Here is a 15,106-nt window from a genome sequence, read left to right as displayed (position 1 = left end):
CTGGAGAAGCAGAGCTCCAGGACACATTGGTGGGGTTGTCTGTCCAGGGGAGTCTGGTCACATCCTGTTATCATCTGGAACCTGGTGACTGAAAAGAGAATTAACATACAAAACCAAACAAACTGTTGATCAATCATGAACCTAAAGGCTGGAATAGTGCAGATGAAGAGTTGGGGGTTCTTCCATTTTGTAGATAGCTAGTAGGCATATTTTAGTTATATTCCAAAGGGTTTGTGGCTATACTAGTTTTTTTTTTTCCTTGAGCCTGAAACCTGATATACTGGTGGATCTAAGTTATTGTCTGGGGAGATGATGTCATGGCTGGAGAAGGACCAGAGAGCTATATCAGGGAAGAAAGTAGCTCCCTAATATGGGAAATAATATTGTTTACTGAAAACCCCATCGATTTGATTTGGTCTGGGGCCCATATTCAGCTTAGGAGCCTATGAGAAATTGAGAGAGAGAGAGAGAGGGAGAGAGAGAGAGAAAGAGACCTGTAAACCTGCTCCACTGCTTTTGAAGCTTCCCCCTACAGTTGAAGAACAAGGGGCTCAAATCTGGATGCTTGCATAGGTCCTTGCACTTAGTACTTAATGTGCACTTAAGTCTCCTTCAAATATTTGTTTATCATCATTATTATTATTTTAGCCAAACACTGCTCAACTCTGGCTTATGGTGGTGCTGGGGATTGCAACTGGAATCTCTAGTCTTCAGGCATGAAAATCTGTGGCATAAACCAGTATACTAATTTTCTAGCCCCTCAACTATCTATTTAAATCTCCCACTTTATTTATATTTTTACAGAGACCAGGCAATGGTGCACCCAGTAAAGAGTTCACATTACCAAGCACAAGGACCTAGGTTCAAGTCCCTTGCCCCACTTGGGGAAGGAGGCTTATCCATCAATGTAGTGTAGCTATCTCTTTTTCTTCTTCCCCTTATTTCCCACTCTCTCCATATTTTTCTCTGTCTCTATAAGAGGAAGAAATGAAAATATGACCACCAAGGACAGTAGAGCTATCATGCAGGCACTGAGCCCCAATATTAAACTTGTGGCAAAATGATAATAATAATAATAATACCTTTAAGCACTCTGGAAGGTGGCAGCAATGGGTCACAGAACTTGTAAGGGCTAAGTCCTAAATTCAATATCCAGGATTATATATGCCAGAGTGATGCTTTCATTCTGTCACATTATAAATAAATAGCTGTTTTAAATAAATAAATATCATTATAGAATTTGGAAATTTTTTTCTATGGATAACTGCCTAGCATATATTTCCTTATAAATTCCCTAGCTCCTCTAAGGTTACACAGTAAAATGAGGAGGAGATTGTGTTTTGTCGAAATCTAGCACACCATCTATGATAGTCAATCTCTCCAGAATGGCCCCCAATGATCTTTGCATCTCGATATTTCATTCTTACATGTAGTCTGTTTATTGTATTTTCAGAGAAGCCAGCTGAATGTCATGCTGACATACAAGCAACATATGAAGAGGTTCATGCAGGGAGGAACTGTGTGATCTCCTAATAATAACAATAGTTTGAAACCCAGGTCCTCCCTTAGTCAACCTTTTCAGTGACATGAAAGCCCCAGCTAACAAATGAATTGCAATTTTATGAGAGACCATAATCCAGAATTATCCAGCTAAACTACTCCTGAATTCCTGTCCCCTCAGAAAATGTGAATCAGTTTTCATTATCAGGTTTGAGTATGGTGTGACAACTTACTGTTGAAGAGGTGTGAAAAAGCATTCCTGAAAAATATACAATGATGCAAGCCAATAAAATATACACATATAAGAGATAAAAGTAAACTGCATGCTTGGAGAATTTTTACTAAGTAATAATAGACAACTAATACTTCATGCTCTTTTCACTCTCAATACTACTTCATATCCGGGAACAGTTAAATATTAACAGTTATTTCCTGGACTTCATGAGTTACCCCTAGTCTGTGATTTGGGGCAGGATTTTGATCTATATTTCTCTACTTAAAGGTAGGAAATTGAAATATCACTGTGTTTCAGTAATTTTTAAAATTGATTAGCAGGTTTTTGCTATGCAATAAGTGCAAAGCATAGCTTTTTCCCCCCCCCTTTCTTTTTTTTTTTTTTTTTCCTTTTTTTCTTTTTTAACCAGAGCACTGCTCAACTTCAGTTTATGATGGTGCATGGGTTAAATCCAGGACCCTGGAGCCTCAGGCATGAAAGTCCTTTGCATGACCATGATGCTTGCCAGTAGGCAGAGCATTTTTAAGTAGAACAACTTCTCAGCTCATTTTTTTTTGCTTTTTCAGGAAGGTAATTAAGATATAAGAGATTTAAATTCATGTTACATCTGGTAGTCTCTCCAAAGATTAACTGAAACTAGCTGATACTTCTGCTTTTTGTGTTATCTGTATATTGTTCTACCCATGTTTCTAAATCCCCACTTGTCAAATTTCCCAAAAGTCTCTCTTCTATATATCTTTTTAAAAAATCATTTTATCATATCAGATATGCTCATATCTGACATGATATACCTTAAAATAAATAAAATTTTAAAATAGAGGGATGAACATTATTACTTAGAGGATCAATAAATCAAGAGAACTTAATGATTATCAACATCTATGCACCCAAGGAGAGACATCAAACATCTACTGAAAAAGCTACAGCAATATATTAACAGCAACACAGTAATGGTAGGAGACTTAAACACCCCACTCTCTCAACTTGACAGATCATCCAGGCAGAAAAATCAATAAACAAAGGAGCTAAATGAAGAGATAGATAAACTAGAACTATTGGATATTTTCAGAGTGAAAATGGTGATTTCACCATTTTCAGCCCATCTTGGATGGAGCTTGAAGAAATCATGTTAAGTGAAATAAGTCAGAAACATCGCTATCGAACAGGCCATGGCCGGTGCGCCGCTGTGTTCCATCGCTGGGGAGCCAGAGACGACCCGAACTGCCCCTGCGGCTACAGACAGACTATGACCCACATAGTCAACAACTGCCACCTCTCCAGATTCAAAGGAGGTCTCGAAATTTTACATCAGGCTCAACCTGATGCTGTTGTCTGGCTACGGAAGAAGGGCAAATGCTAGAAGAAGAAGTCAGAAACAGAAGGATGAATATGGGATGATCTCATTCACAGGCAGAAGTTGAAAAGATCAGAAGAGAAAGCACTAAGCAGGATTTGGAGTATTGCACAAAAGTAAAAGACTCTGGGGTGAGTGGTGTGTGTGTGAGGGGGGTGTTGGTTCAGGTCCTGGAACAGGATGGCAGGGGTCAAGTGGGGCTGTATTGTGTGGAATAACGAAAAATGTTATGCATGTACAAACTATTGTATTGTCGACTATAAAACATTAATCCCCTAATAAATAAATTTTAAAAAGAAAGAAAATAAAGAAATCATTGAGGGACCAGTCAGTGTGGCACACCTGGTTAAGTATACACATTACAGTGCACAAGGACCCAGGTTAAAGCCCCTGGTCCCCACCTGCAGGGTGAAAGCTTCAAGTGGTGAAGAAGGGCTGCAGGTGTATCTCTGTCTCTTTCCTCTCTCTCTCCTCCTCCTGTCAAATTCCTCTCTGTCTCTACCCAACAGTAAATAAATAAAAATATAATTTAAAAAGAATTTTAAAAAAGGTCTATAAAAAAATAAATAAAAAATCATTTTATTGGGGGTTAATAGTTTACAGTACAGTTGTTGATACATGTGAATAGTTTCTCAGCTCTTCATGACAGGTACCTATAAAACAGTCTCACCAACTACTTAAGCCCTTTTACATAGTCATGCATCAGGACCCCAAACTGACTCCCCCCATTCCCAACACACACACACACACACACACACACACACACACACACACACACACACACACACACACACACTTCCTCTCTTTCTCTCCCTCCCCAGAGTCTTTTACTTTGGTGCAATACACCATACTCAGTCCAAGTTTTACTTTGTCTTTTCCCTTTCTGTTCTTGTTTCAAGTTTCACCTATCACCTACGAGTGATATATCTAGCATTCATCTTTTCTTTTTGGTTTACTTCACTTAACACTATCCCTTCAAGTTACATTCAAACTGAGGCAAAGATGATGTCAATATTTTTGACAGCTGAATAGTATTCCACTGTGTTTCTTTTTCTTAAATTTTTAGTACTATCTTTATTTTATTTTATAATTTTTTTAAATTATCTTTATTTATTGGATATAGACAGCCATAAATCAAAGGGTGATAGGGAGAAAGATTGAGAGACACCTGCAGCACTACTTTACCTCTGACAAAGCTTTCCCATTGCAGGTGAGGACTGGGAACTTGAACCTGGGTCCTTGAGCATTGTACCTTGTGTGCTCAACCAGGTGCGCCACAACCCAGCCCCTTCCATCGTATTTCTATACCACACAACTTTCTCAGTCATTCATCTACCTTTGGGTATCTGAGTTTCTTCTAAGTCCCCCAGATAAGAAAGTATATAGAAAAAATGAGCAAATTTTATCATCTACATTGTAGAAATAAAATATATGAGGCTATAAGTATACCCATGGAGAGAGTCATAATCTCAGACTCTTCACTGACAGAAGACTCCACCCTTGGCTTCTGTTGTGGTCCGTGTAGGTAGGGATACACAGGAGACAGCCAAGCCTGGAAAGCACGTGGAACATAGACACTAATGTACCATGACAGAACACATGTTCCCCAGGCACATATGTTTCCCATGCCAGTAAGAAAGAAAATATATGTTCCACAAGAAATGGGAGTGGTAACAGGTGTGAGTGTGGCTTAGAAAAAAGGTGAAGGTGGGGTCTTAAGAGTTCATAAAAGTCGTTATGGGCATGGTCTCTCTCTCTTTCTCTCCTTCTCTCTCTCTCTCTCTCTCTGACTAACTGGGAAGATCAACATATGAATAAATATCTGTCATGTTCACCAACCCCCCAGTCACTGTTCATGTGTACCCCCCGACATATGTGTCCTTACTTGTCTTGAATTAAGCTTAAAATTCAAGAAAATTATGCTTTTCTCTGTCAGGCCAGCGTCACAATAGAGAGATGACCCAGGAACCAAACTTGTGGCGGCAGGACAATTCAAATCTTTATTCATCTAAGCTTCCCAGAGTCGGGCGGTAGCACATTTGGTTAAGCCATGTGGCACCAACCACAATGGCCAGAGTCAGCCTCTCCATCTGCACACCTGCCCTCCTCCAGCTCGGGACATGGAAGAGACAAAACACAGAAACAGAAGTGGCTTGAAAATACTGTACATGGTTAGGGAAGGGGTGGAGAAAGGCAAAAGGGTGCTGGGAACAGTATGGACCTCCCCAGCAACTGTTGCTAGGGGTTCAACTGGCAGGATTAGCAATACCCTTTGGGGAATTAGGAAGGAGACCTTAGTCATTTGTAAGACAAAACAGAAGATTGATATGTAGATAATAAAGGGATGGGCCATAGTAGCATGGAATGTAGGCTTAAGGAATGCTAGCTCTGGTGGGAAGACGCAGGATGTTTTTGTGGGGGAGGGAAGACTTACATGGCTGTCAACCTTTTGAGGTTTATGTGTCCCCCTTTTTGCTCAACCCCTTTGTAGAGAGAGAGAGACTTACCAGGTGAACTCACCTCTCAGGTCAAGCTCTACCAGGCTCCACCACTTTTCCACAACCTCCCTGCATTTCTCAAGTCTTTGTTGAATTTGCATATAATGAATCTACAGCTATATGGAGGGCATTTTTCCACCAGGGTCATGACTGGGGTTCAGTGCCTGCACAATGAATACACAGTTCCCAACAGCCTCTTTTTTTTTTTTTTTTTAGAGATACAGACAGAAACTAAGAATAACACTTGGAACACTACCTCACCACACATGAGACTTCCTGCCACAGGTAGGACTAGAGTCTTGAACCCTGGAGGGTCCTTGTGCATGGTTATGTATGCACTCTACCAGGTGTGCCAATGACCAGCCCTCTCCACATCTCCTTCTCACTTCAACTTATGTCATTATTCTAGATAACCTCACTACAAAAATAAAAGCAGTAAGACAAAGATTTCCTCACTCTCCTAACTCCATTCCTGACAAACAATCTGTAATCAGTGGAAGTTCCAACCATACTCCCATCATGGTTAACACTTCCCATCTCCTCTCAGATACTTACAGATTTTATTTCCAATATTGTCTACTCTATCTACCTCCTAGATCATATATGTTTCCTCTTTAATATTAATTCAAGAATTTTGGGGGGAGGGGTTGAGTGGTAGCACAGCAGGTTAAGCACACATGACGCAAAGCACAAGGACAGCATAAGGATCCCGGTTCAAGCCCCCAGCTCCCTACCTGCAGGGGGAGGGGTCACTTCACAAATGATGAAGCAGGTCTGCAGGTGTCTAGCTTTCTCTTCTCCTCTCTGTCTTCCCCTCCTCTCTCAGTTTCTCTCTGTCCTATCCAAAACCAGCTACAACAATAACAACTACAACAAGGGCAACAACAAAGGCAACAAAATGGGAAAAATAGCCTCCAGAAGATTTGTAGTGCTGGACCGAGCCCCAGTGAAAACCCTGGAGGGGGAAAAAAAAAAAAGAATTGTTACATCCAAATACCTTATTACTACCTTTCTGAAAATACTCTCTATTCTCATATCTCCTCCTGGCTGCTATCATTTTTCTCTGATCTCCTTTCCAGACAAAATGCCACAAAGCAAATGATGATTCTTGGTTTCTCTGTTCTGCCATCTTTCATTCGTCATTTAAATCATTCTATTTTAGATTTTCAGCCTATCATCCTGCTGATAGTCTTTATCAAGTTAGCACTGTGTAGCACACATTCTGTCTTTTCCATTCTCCCTATCCTCACATTACTCAGTCTCACAGTCAATCTAGAAGTCACTCCCTATTGACTCCCTTGCTACCCAGGACACACCACTATCATATACATCCTCCTACCTGTCTGGCTGCTTCCTCATTGTGAAAACAATGTCTAGAAATATGCTCTGAATATATTAAGTCTTTATGAATACTTAATTAATAGTAACATTTGGTGAGATTCACAGTATCAAAGAATAGTCAGTTTAAGCACTGCAAAATCAAAAACCCTTATAAGCAACTGACCTTTCTTTCGTAAAAGATACAGAGGTTATTAGTGTGCCTAAGAAGTTAATTTGGGCCAGGGGATAATTCATGAGGGAGAGTATGTGTCTTTCTATGCATGTAGCTTAGGCTTAAGCATCCTGACACCACATGGAAGCTACGGCTTTATGGTTTCTTTTGTTTCTCTCTCTAGTTGAGTGAAAAACTAACCCAAGCAATGGTCAAATTAAAAAATGCATGAATTCCTGAAAGTCACTAAAATTGTTCTTACTGAAAGGGGAATTTTTTTTTTTAGCATCCCAGAAAGTAGTCAGTGGTAAAACATCAGATTTATAAGCATGAAGTCCTATATTCTTTCTCCTAGCACTGCATATACTGGAGTAATACATACTCTGGCTTCTCTTTCTTTCTCTGTGCCCTCCCATTTTTTATCTCTTCCTTTTCTTTCTCTACTTCTCACTTGTGAAATACATTAAAAATATTTACAAGAAGCTTATAAAACCACCATACGCTCATTTGAACAGCTACATATTGTATATCTATAAGACATTTCTTTCTTAAATTTGTCTCTGTTTTTAGAATTTCCATTCTCAGCATCTTCTGATTCCCAGTTGAAAAGAATCTGTCCAAAAAAAAGAGAAGAAAGAAAAAGAAAAGAAACTACTATTGATTCCTGATTCCTCTTAGATAATATGACCTTAAAAGGCCACCTATCAAATGCCTAAGAATGTCAGCATTTCCCCAGATTCAAGAGCTTGTCCCTTTTCTTGAACCACTAAACCAAATGACAAATCAAAAATAATCTAATGGGGGGGCAGAGAGGGGAAAATATCAGTAGTCTTATATGTAAGGCAGAATTGAAGTTGAAAAGAAAGTGGAAGTGAGACACACTATATAGGCATCAGCAGTCACAGGGGAACCCTGCCAAAAAGTCAGAAATAACTTCTCAAGGGTAACCATTTTCAATCTACTTTATTTCTTTTTATTACTCTTCCCAGGTAACATGAAAGTTCAACTGATATTAAACATTTAAACAAATGTAGCTTGTAATGCAGTCAATTTATAATCTTATTTTATTTTATTCCATTATTCTCCTATAAATTCTCCTGGTATTAAGAGTCATTTTGCTGTTTTTTCTGTTTTCCATTTCCAAACTCATTAACCTTCATTCTCTACCCCAAGTAAGGGGAATGCTCTGTGAGTGACAGCCTTGTTTACAGAGAGCGGAAAAGGACTTGGAAGCTATTCCAAAGTGTCAAATAAGATAGCCTGAAGAATGCTATAGAAAAGTGTCACTGAATAGAGAAGCAACGTCACACTAACTAGACTGCCTTCTGTGGTCCACTAATAGAATTCTCTGATGTGGACCTCTTGAGAGAGAAAGGCTTGCTAAAAGGAATGGATAATGTCACATATACTTTTCCTATGACTTTCAAAGTCTTCCAGACTCTCAAAAGCTAGGAAATTGTCTCAGATGTGGAAAAAAAAGGAACAAAAATCTATTAATATGAATTAAGATGCAGTGCTGTTTTTAGAATGATTTTGTTTTTAATGCTCCATCTCTAACATTAATACATAAAACTTTTAACAGGAAATTGATGCTCTTTATCCATTTCAAAAGGTATATCTAAAGAGTAGACCAAAATGTTAATTTTTAAGTATGACATTACTTTCAAGAGCATAAGATTTGATAGTTGGCAAAGGCCTCTAAAGTACTGATTTTATTCAACTCTATTCTTTTCTAGTGTTTTGTTGCTTGGTAAGCTTATTTTGTTTATTCACTAGTCATTTCTCAAATATCTACATATAGGCACAGCTCCAGACACTTAGAATCAAATAAAACTCAATACTTAATTTCTCAGTTGTGCTAGCCACATCCAGAATGCATCAATTAGTTCAGTCTGAGACAAGAAAGGAAGATGACAAGTGCTATGGCAGTAATGATAATGTCCATGAGACTAATATTATCCTGTGCTTTTTTCTGGGTCCAAATTCTATTTTATTTTATTATTTGTTTGTTTTACCACCAGGTTATCACTGGGTCTTGGTAACTGCTAGGTTTTTGTTTGTTTTCCTTCTTTTTTCTATAGACAGGGAGAATTAGGGAGAAAAGGGAAGGAGAGAGAGAGAGCTACACCTACAGCACTGTGGGGTTAATTGTGGAAGCATGGTAGAGCATAGGGGAACTCCCATCATAAAGATGGAGGTCTGGAAAGATACTCCTCCTGTCAGTCTCTCTCTCTTTTTTAGGGATCGAACACGGAGTAGAAAAGCTTTCCTGACTCAATTTCCTCTTGTCAGTCTTCCAAGCATCACAAGAACCTACACCCCCTAACACTTAACTCTTGTTACAAACCAAACTGTTGCCTGCTTAAAGTTCGCTACAAGTTCACCATCTATGATCACATACAAACTATACTCCATCATCCTACCCTGTCAGTAGAATAATAGTAAGGCCCACTCTCCATTTCCTCATTCCTTGATCACATGTACTCTGCCTTGACCAAAAGTCTCCTCTCTGTCTGCCTCTTCCTTGCTGGTATAATTAACATGTTTTTCTAAATACCTTCAGCTAATTGACTCCCTTACCCAATAACCACTAATCATTCCTGAACTTTCCTCTACCCCTATCAATTCTTTTCATTCTTTAGATCCTTCACTATGAGGGTTCTGACCTTTATAACCCATCATTCTTGTCACATGAAAAAATGTCCTTTGTTCCCTTCTGTTAGACCTGGCCTACTGTACAATAAACAGATCATTTGTGACTAAATGGTCTCCTGGTCTTTTTCCTGTTGTTAGCCACTAGAGTTAACATGAGAAGCCAGTACTCCAGCTTATCTCTGCTGTGAGGCCCCCCATATGAGTACCAGCACAGCACTGCTCTACCACATGTGAAGCTCTCCCATTGCAGGGTGGGGACTAGGAACTTGAATCCAGGTGTTTTTTTCTTTTTTTTTTTTTTGCACATGATAATATGTGAGTTCTACCAGGTGTGCCACCATCAGTCACGAGGGTTAAATTTTTATCTGAATCATAATCTAGTTTCATTCCAGGGGTTCTATAATCTTCTACTCAACAAAAGAATGTTGAAGACAAAGTTTGCCACTCTTCTCAATTGCAGTCTATTACGCATCACTAGATTTTTAAATGTGAAAATAAGAACCATCAAGGAACACATACTCTACATAGGCATTGTAATGAGGATGACAAATTATCTGATTTATCCTTCGCAGTATTTGTATGACCTAGAGCATTAAATTGTTCTACTTTTCCAAGTGGGGAACCAAGACTTACAAAGGTTAAGTAACACACACAAAACCTGACAAGATTTTTGATTAGATGTGTGCAAGTTTTTAAAATCAGACACTGTAACTATTGCCACATATAGCCAGGCATTTGAAATTTAGCTAATGTCAACTGAGAATCTACATTTCCAACTGTACTGAATTTAATTTAATTTTACACCACGTACATGATCTAGGGTTCATCCCAGCCCCCACCTCAATTTAGGAAACTTTGGGACTGTGGTCTCTTTATTTCTCTCTTTTCTTTTTTTTCATATTAAAATCTAATAATTTTTTCAGTAATTGGACATGTAAATATAATTTCTAACTGCAAATTTAGTGGATTTATTAAATACAGATTAAGCATTGCTGATGAACAGAACTTTCAAGCTGATACAGGCAGTAAGTGTAAAAGACACATCACGTTATGTGGACCTAGTAATAAAAAAAAAACATAAAACAACTCACTGATAATTTTTTATGTTGAATGCATGTTGAAATAATATGTTGAATATACTGAATTCAACAAAACAAGATACTAAAGCATCTTCCAGGCTCCTAAATACTTAGTAGATATATGACACTGTTGTATCAAAGACATGGTTTAAAATAATAATATATGCTTTGTGAGTTTCAAAAATTATACAGATCTAAAATAATGGATAAAAATCAGGTTCAAGATGGAATAAACAAGTGGGAACTACATAAAAAATTTTCAAAGAAAGAAATAAAACTACTGAGTACTTCCAGAAGCGGAGTTACGAGCAGCAGCAGATCACTTTCTCTCCTCTCCTCTCCCAGATCAACTAGCAATACCAAAGGAGACCACCTGGGACCGAAACAAGACAGGACTAATGACCACAGGAACCCACTAAATCACCAGTGAGTATAAACACGTGTGGCTGGTGACAGAGAGGAGAGAGTAGTGTAAGGAGAGATTACGTGACTGCTAACAGTCCAGCAGTTTATCAGTTGAGACACCACCTCCAGTCTGCTCCACCAACAAAGAGACAGCTGAAGGGAGGAGAGGACTCCCCCAAAGACTCACCAAGTGCAACTCTGAGTCTCCATTGCTACTGCCCTCAGAATCTGGAGCAATGACAGGGAGGGACACCAGGGGACAGAGAAACTCAGGAGAAGACCTATACCTTGGAGGCATAGCTGAGGGGCTGTGAAAGTCTCTTTGCATAACCACTGGATTATCTCTGCCCCGCCCTGCTTTATCTCTTGGTCAGGAGTCAGTGATTAAGCTAAGAAGCCTATTGATAGTTTAAAAGCCCTCAGGCTCCAATAGCCTACAGGGAAGGGAAAAAAAGAGACTTCTAAACCACTGAGCACCACCAACTCAGGGATTAAAATACTATTGAAACAACTCTTAACTTCCACCACTGTGAACCCTTTAATTAACTTACTTAGACACAAGTCAATCCAGGAAATAGTGATCAGTAATATGAAAAGTACTGAGAGAGGGAACTCATAACATAATATATAAAATGGTTAAAACAACAAGAATAAATATTGGAGAATCGAACCAGGACAAGAGTCCAGCTAAAAGTCCTCCAGAGGGTGAAGTACAAAATAACAAGTTCAACATCCAAACATTAGCTAAGGAAATAATCACAGGAGTGAGTAAAGAATTGGAAAAAATTGTAATCAGAAATGTAGGAACGAGTGGGATAGTAGAAGAGAAAAAGATAGTTTCAGGCCTGATATACATTTTGAAGATTGACTGGAGAAGAGAATGTTAATGTTAATAGATGTTGAGGGAGCGGCTTCAGGACAAGAGCCTGTGGGCAGCACTGAAGGGAATTCCTCTTCAACGCTATTGAGACAATGCCCTGTGTAAAGAAGAAGACAGACTGGGCCTTGCGTTGGATCGGGGACAAAGAAGCCACCTATGGAGAACGTGTAGCCTTTGCAGCAGTGGAAGGAATCTTCTTTTCTGGTTCTTTTGCATCCATATTCTGGCTCAAGAAACGAGGACTGATGCCTGGTCTTACATTTTCAAATGAGCTAATTAGCAGAGATGAGGGACTCCATTGTGATTTTGCGTGTTTAATGTTCAAACATCTGCTACATAAACCTTCGGAGCAGAGAGTCAGAGAAATATAATTGTCAATGCTGTCAGGATAGAACAGGAGTTCCTCACAAAGGCCTTGCCAGTGAATCTCATTGGGATGAACTGCACTTTAATGAAGCAGTACATTGAATTCGTGGCCGACAGACTCATACTGGAGCTGGGCTTCAGCAAGGTTTTCAGAGTAGAGAATCCATTTGACTTTATGGAGAACATTTCATTGGAAGGCAAAACTAACTTCTTTGAGAAGAGAGTAGGCGAGTTTCAGAGGATGGCCGTGATGTCAAGTTCAACGGACAACTCTTTTACCTTGGATGCTGACTTCTAAATGAACTGAAGGTGTGCTGATAATTTTTGTTTCCTTTCTCATCACAAAAATTTTTTAAAAAGACAAAAACAGCTACTTGAAGTTCATCAATCAGTCAGCTACACCATGAATTATCCATAGTGACATCTGTGAAGCTTTGAACTCAGTCAAAGCCTGTTGAATAGTGCCAGTGATGCCCTCTAGAACAAAGCCAGCCCCAACTTTTAGAATTCTTTAAATTCTTTTTGAGTATGGGGACTCATGGGATAAGTGATCCCGCAAGAGTTGATGATCACAAGGTGTCACTCTCCACTGCTTGAAAGCAGACTTTCAGCCTTACCCATTTGTATATTCATAACACCGGCACTTTATACGTAAGGGAAAGCCTAGAATTGTAATTACCACTAATTCAGAATATACTAGGTAACCAAAATAAGTTAAAACTCATGTAAATTATAAGTGTACTATATATTTTTTCTTTAATGAATTGAGGTACGTTTAAATCAGTCTTGTGCACTTATAAAATATCCTGTTATGTAGCCTAGGTGAAGTATCTGGGATAGAGTTACAGGAGAAAGGAACTGTAACTGAAGGCAGGAATAAAGTGCTGATTGCAGTAACCTGGGCATGCGTGAAGGGGGGGGTACAATGTTTATTTCTCAAGTTGGCATTGGAATAACTATGTAAGATCCTTGGGAGATTCTTGCACACAGGAGATCTCTAGGAATAAGATGGTATTAAACTGGCTTTCAGTATAGCCCACCTAATATCTTAGTCCTTTAAGTGGTAAAAACCAGAGCTAAAATGGGCTTTCCTAAAAGTTGAATTTATTATTTTTTTTATGTATTGAAATGCCAACTGTTTGTACTTACAACTTTCCTATTAGAAGGTGTGTGTTTGCTACACAAAGGAAAATGCTGTTTACAGCTTTATAAGAAAATGCTTCTTGACTGTGTCCTTTTAGAGTATATCTGTTCATGCTTTGAAGTGTTTATAGTTGGTTGAATCTGTATAGTGTGATTCTAACGCTTATCTAAATTTGAGCATTACCTGGTGGATTCTTAAACTAGAAAACAAGTATTCTATGAGCTGTTAATAGAAGATCCATTCAAATACTGACTTTAGATGGAAGTATAAACTAATATATTATACCTAAGAACCTTTCAAAAAGCCAAGACATATTATGGAAGATGGCGTATGACCTACAGCAGCTGCACCTGTTAGCAACCATTGTGCTGACCGTGGGCCTCTCCTGTTATCATTTGTTGTATAGTCAAATAGTTTTTCTTTAATTTCTGTAGTATGGGACCCTTTTCTTTGTTTTAAATTACTGTTAACCATATAATTAGTCCTTACTATGTGGTCCTTAAAAAAAAATGTAGGAACAACAAATGAGACTATGGAAGAAAATACTAATTATCTTATGGTTATTAGAGAGCTGAAAGCTGAAATAGCTAAGCTAAGAATGCAACTAGCTGAACAAGTTAAAACAGTATCAGAACAGGGCAACAAAATAGATGAACTCCAGAAAACAGTAGAGGGCAGAGAGAACAGAATCAATGAGGCTGAAGACAGAATTAGCAAGATTGAGGATGAATTAGAGACAACTAAAAAAGAAGTAAGAGATATCAAAAAGAGAGTAAGAGATGCTGAAAACAACAGAGTCCAATGGGATGACATCAAAAGAAAAAATATACAGATTATTGGCATACCAGAGGAAAAAAGAGAATGAGAGGAAGATATCAATCTCCAGGACATAATAGGTGAAAACTTCTCTAGTCTAGACAACACCAAAAACATAAAGATTCAAGAAGCCCAGAGGGTGCCAAACAGAATTAACCCAGACCTAAAGACACCAAGACATGTCATACTTAGAATGGAAAGGAATAAGGATAAAGAAAGGATCCTGAAGGCTGCAAGAGAAAAACAAAGAGTCACCTACAAAGGAAAACCCATAAGATTAGCAGCAGACTTCTCCATACAAACACTACAGGCCAGAAGAGAATGGCAAGATATCGATCGAGTGCTCAATGAGAAAGGCTTTCAGCCAAGAATACTATATCCTGCTAGACTGTCATTCAGACTAGATGGAAGCATCAAAACCTTCTCAGACAAGCAACAGTTGAAGGAAGCAACCATCACCAAGCCTTCCCTGAAAGAAGTTCTGAAAGGTCTCCTATAAACAACCAGACCCCCACACACAGGACATATATCAAAACACTCTAAAACTCTTCAAGAATGGAGTTAAAATATCTTCAATCTTTGATATCAATAAATGTCAATGGCCTGAATTCACCTATTAAAAGACACAGAGTAGGAAGATGGATCAGAAAACACAACCCAACAATATGTTGTCTACAGGAAA

At 38.7% G+C, this 15,106-nt stretch overlaps 1 pseudogene; it reads left to right on the top strand.

Moving 5' to 3' along the window:
- LOC132538182 (ribonucleoside-diphosphate reductase subunit M2-like) overlaps positions 1-12,806 on the top strand; it is a 71,505-nt pseudogene extending 58,699 nt beyond the window's left edge.
- Positions 12,807-15,106: the final 2,300 nt, after the last annotated feature.

This window comes from Erinaceus europaeus, chromosome 4 (genome assembly GCF_950295315.1).
Source record: "Erinaceus europaeus chromosome 4, mEriEur2.1, whole genome shotgun sequence".
Classification (NCBI taxonomy): domain Eukaryota; kingdom Metazoa; phylum Chordata; class Mammalia; order Eulipotyphla; family Erinaceidae; genus Erinaceus; species Erinaceus europaeus.
This window is presented reverse-complemented; position numbering and strand designations above follow the sequence as displayed.